Source organism: Oratosquilla oratoria, chromosome 9 (assembly GCF_046742065.1).
Source record: "Oratosquilla oratoria isolate Oo_2021 chromosome 9, ASM4674206v1, whole genome shotgun sequence".
In the NCBI taxonomy this organism is placed as follows: Eukaryota; Metazoa; Arthropoda; class Malacostraca; order Stomatopoda; family Squillidae; genus Oratosquilla; species Oratosquilla oratoria.
Window position 1 is genome coordinate 48,900,056 of NC_134785.1, and position 5,000 is coordinate 48,905,055.

Genomic DNA, 5,000 nt, shown 5'->3' on the forward strand with positions numbered 1-5,000 from the left:
TGTAGATCCGGTGGAGTCCTGTAGATCCGGTGGAGTCATGTAGATCCGGTGGAGTCCTGTAGATCCGGTGGAGTCCTGTAGATCCGGTGGAGTCCTGTAGATCCGGTGGAGTCCTGTAGATCCGGTGGAGTTCTGTTGATCCGGTGGAGTTCTATTGATCCGGTGGAGTCCTGTAGATCCTGTGGATCCCCTTAGATCCGGTGGAGTCTTGTGGATCCGGTGGAATCCTGTAGATCCGGTGGAGTCCTGTAGATCCGGTGGAGTCCTGTAGATCCGGTGGAGTCCTGTAGATCCGGTGGAGTCCTGTAGATCCGGTGGAGTCCTGTAGATCCGGTGGAGTCCTGTAGATCCGGTGGAGTCCTGTAGATCCGTTGGAGTCCTGTAGATCCGGTGGAGTCCTGTAGATCCGGTGGAGTCCTGTAGATCCGGTGGAGTCCTGTAGATCCGGTGGAGTCCTGTAGATCCGGTGGAGTCCTGTAGATCTGGTGGAGTCCTGTTGATCTGGTGGAGTCCTGTAGACCTGATGGATTTCTACGGATAGCCGAGAATCCTGCGAAGCTATGACCGGCGCAGCCTTTGGTTCTTTTCATTTGTTTCTATTTATGTATTTGTTTATTTGTTTATTTATCGTTTTATTGTTATCTGTATGTTTTATTTGTTCGCTTTTCATCTTTTTAATCTGTTAATTAACTCGTCCATTTATTTGTTAATTTTTTATTCGTTTATCCTTTCACTTGTTTATCTATGTCATTTGTCAAGATGTATAAATTTGTGGTAAATTATTAACATTAATTTTTATGAGTAGAAAGCAAGCCTCAGGGACATGACGCACATATTTGAGCGGGACTCGAACTCGGATCTCTGACTTAGCGGTCGAGAACGGTACCACTGCGCCGTTGACCTGTGAGTGGGTGGAAAGAGCAGGCGACCATAGGACTTGTTAGAGCAGCTCTCTTTTGAGAAAAGAGTAGAGAGAAGGTCTGAAGAAAGAGTAGATAAAGTATTGGAGGAGAGTTGAGAGGAGGTGTTTGAAGTGTTGAGGGGGTCGGCGGGAGTGAGGGGGGAGTGTTGAGGGGAAAGGGGGAGTGTTGAGGGGAGGGGGGAGTGTTGAGGGGAGGGGGGAGTATTGAGGGGAGGGGGGGAGTAGAGAGAGCGCGCAAGGGGAAATAATTCCATCAAAATTGTTGATAAAGAATTTGCATATATATTTCCTTGGCAACCTTTTTCCCCTTCCTTCTTCTTCTTCTTCTTCTTTATTTCATTTAATTTTCCTTTCTTTGTTTCATATATTTTTTTTCTTTTTCCTTTTGTGTCCATCACTCGGGGTTTTCTCTTGTATTCGCTGGTCTTCTTCTATTTACTTAGTCGTTTCTGTGTTTGTCTTGTTGTTCACTCTGTCTTGTTCCCATATTTGTCTTTTTCCACTTGCTTTCGCTCGGATTTCTTTTTGTTTCGTCCGTCCTCTCCCCGATTTTCATTTAACTTCGTTCCATTTTTCTTCTCCTTTTTAATCGACTTTGCTTTTGTCTTCTTTACTTATTTCTTTGTCCGCGTTTCTATTCATTTTTTCTTTATTCTCTAGGTTCGTTTACATTTCTAGATAGCTTTCGTCCCTTCTAGAGCAGGTCTTCAGCTGAACAAAGCCTGATAGCTTACGTTAGAACCCTAAAGTATGTCGTCGGGCTGGGGAAAGCCGGAGCCAGGCCGGCGTTTGGTCATTTCGTCCGGCTTTGACCTATAAAGCGGATTTACTCCTCTTCAGTCCAAAAACGAGGGAAGAAGTCAAAATTTCTTAAAGAGCATTGGCGACCAGAAGGTGATGGGAACTCTTGAAGGAAGAAAGGACTCGCTTGCTCTGTATATATATATATATATATTATATATATATATATATATATATATATATATATATATATATATATGTGTGTGTGTGTGTGCATGTATGTATGTATGTATGTATGCATGCATGATGACGTCATCACCCCCACCCAGTACTTGCCAGAAAAGGGCGAAAAGCTGACACAGGTGACACGGTGGGGTGGGTACCTCGTGGCAGGACGTGCTCGCGAAAGCAACGCTCTTGAAATAAATAAATTAATAAATAAATAAATAAAAATCGTCATTTTTGGGCTTAGATTACGACGGTTTGGAAAGGAATTAAAAGAACGGGAAGGATAATAATAAAATAGAAAAGCATGAACTTTTGAAAAAAATCTAAAAGGGTTGAGGAAGAAGACATCAACTCTCTCTATCTCTATCTCTCTCTCTCTCAAAAAAAAAAAATATATATATATATATATGTATGTATATGTATACCCGTCTCTTTTTTTCATTCGCCCCCGATGCTCTATTTGCTTGGTTAGCCAGGGCGAGTGGCAATCACTGTTAGCCCTTGACACGGGAGACTCCCCAAATCCGGCCTGATTCAAGTAAACTTCCATTAACTCCAAATGACCCACCATTAATCGATGTCCTCATTTAATTAGCCCTGCCCTCTTTTAGTTTAATTAGGCCTCTTTTTTTTTAAGTTTCGGGCGCTCTCTCTCTCTCTCTCTCTCTCTCTCTCTCTCTCTCTCTCTCTCTCTCTCTCTCTCTCTCTCTCTCTCTCTCTCTCTCTCTCTCTCTCTCTCTCTCTCTTTCTTTCTTCCAATGCACATACATTGATTTGTCTGTACCCTTCAGATGGAGTTTTAATTTTCTTTTAAGATTTTGATTTCTCTTTTTTTCAATAAACGTACATTGATTTGTCTGCACCCTTAAGATGGAGATTTAATATTCTTTTAAGTTTCATCCTTTCTCTTTTCCCTTTCTCCTCTCTTTCTCCTCTCTCTCTGCAATAAACGTACGTTGTTTGTCTGGGCTCTTAAAATGGGGATTTTTTCTTCTCTAAAATACTTATGATTTCTTTAAATTTGCACAAGTCCCTCAGAAGATGAAGAAAAGATTACAAAGAAGGAACATGCCGACAAGAGACCTTTTGGTCCATAATTAGGTCAGATGTAAAAAAATTATGATAATGACAAGTAAATAAATAATGATAAATAAATAAAATCGCTTGGCGCCAATCAGCACGAAATGTCTCAAGTTGTCGCCAGGGCTTGGCGCCAAATAAATAAAAAAGATCTAAAGCTGTCGTCAGGGCTCCGAGGACTGATCGAGATTATATCTAACTTGTTTGTCATTTGAGAGGATGACGTACATACGTCTGACGACAGACGGAAGGGAAGGGAAAGGACTGTCTAGCACGGAAGGTTTTAAATGGGCATAGTCTGTACCTTCTATTTTCTCCCCCTCCTCCTCCTTTCCCCCTCCTCCTTTCTTTTCCCCTCCTCCTTTCTTTCCCCCTCCTACTCCCCTTCCTCCCCCTTCTACTCCCTTCTCTTCCCCCTTCTACTCCCTTCTTCCCCCTCCTCCTCTCCCTCCTCTTCTTCCCGTCCTCATCCCCTCCTCCTCCTCCTCCTCTCCATTTCCTCCTCCGTCTCCTCCTCATCCTCTTCCCCTCCTCTCCACCTTCCACCTCCTCTTCTTCCCGTCCTCATCCCCTCCTCCTCCTCCTCCTCTCCATTTCCTCCTCCGTCTCCTCCTCATCCTCTTCCCCTCCCTCTCTTCCTCCTTCCTCCTCCTCGTCCTCTTCCTCTTCCTCCAACTGAAACCTTTCCCCCTGTCCACACGCTCGAGCAACATTCCTGCCTTTGATATCGCATCAGGGGGGAGAGGGGGGAGGGGGGGAGGGGGAGGCATTCTTGTCTCTAAGATGTCCGTCGGAGCAGCAGCAGCAGCAGCAGCATCACTGTTGTCTTGGAGATGATAATGTCAGCATTTAACAGGTGACGTCAGCCGCTGAATGAATTTGCAAATTAAGGAACATTGGGTGATAACAATGAAGAGATTGGTAGCACTGGATAAGGAGGAGATTGGTAGCACTTGGTAAGGAAGAGATTGGTAGCACTGGGTAAGAGAGATTGATAGCATTGGATAAGGAGATTGGTAGCACTGGGTAGGGAGGAGGTTGGTACCACTGGGTAAGGAGATTGGTACCACTGCGTAAGTACATTGGTAGCACTGGGTAAGGAGCAAATTAGTAGCATTGTGTAAGGAGGAGATTGGTAACATTGGGTAAGGAAAAGATTGGTAGCACTAGGTAAGGAGGAGATTGGTATCACTGGGTAAGGGATTGGTAGCACTGGGTAAGGAAGGGGTTGGTAGCACTGGGTAAGGAAGCGATTGGTAGCACTGGGTAAGGAAAAGATTGGTAGCACTGAGTAAGAAAGAGATTGGTAGCACTGGGTAAGGAAGGGATTGGTAGCACTGGGTAAGTAAGCGATTGGTAGCACTGGGTAAGTAAGCGATTGGTAGTACTAAGTAAGGAAATCATTGGTAGCACTGGGTAAGGAAGGGATTGGTAGCACTAGGTAAGGAAGAGATTGGTAGCACTGGGCAAGGAGGAGATTGGTAGCACTGTGTAAGGAAGAGATTGGTAGCACTGTGTAAGGAAGAGTTTGGTAGCACTGGTTAAGGAAGAGATTGGTAGCACTGGGCAAGGAATGATTGGTAGTACTGGGTAAGGAAGAGATTGGTAGTATTGGGTAAGGAAGAGATTGGTAGCACTGGGTAAGGAAGAGACTGGTAGCATTTTTGTGGGTAGTAATGATTATATATCAGCATTGTTGAGGACGGGATTGGTAAGCCTGTTTTAGGAAAGATTGGCAACTCTGAGGTTGGTATCCCTGATTGTGAAAAGATTGGAAGCACTGATTAGGTAAAGGAGACCTTTTGGCCCATAACGAGGTGGGGGTAGTAAAAAAAAGAAGTCCTTCAATGTCAAAAAGGTCATTCAAGGTTGTCCGAGGTCAAAGGTCATCAGGTCAACTTCCCACTGAGGTCATCGCATGAAGTATATACAGTTCGACGTTTTTCAAGATTGAATTTAGTTCAAATAGGATTTATGGTCATTCCCTTTCCCCCTCCTCCGCCCCCTTCTCTCTCTCTCTCTCTCTCTC

General features: G+C 44.3%; 1 protein-coding gene across 5 annotated transcripts in view; it reads left to right on the forward strand.

The window, feature by feature from the left end:
- Nrx-1 (Neurexin 1) overlaps window positions 1-5,000 on the forward strand; it is a 994,895-nt gene that overhangs the window by 258,937 nt on the left and 730,958 nt on the right. The gene's annotated exons all lie outside the window — the stretch shown is intronic.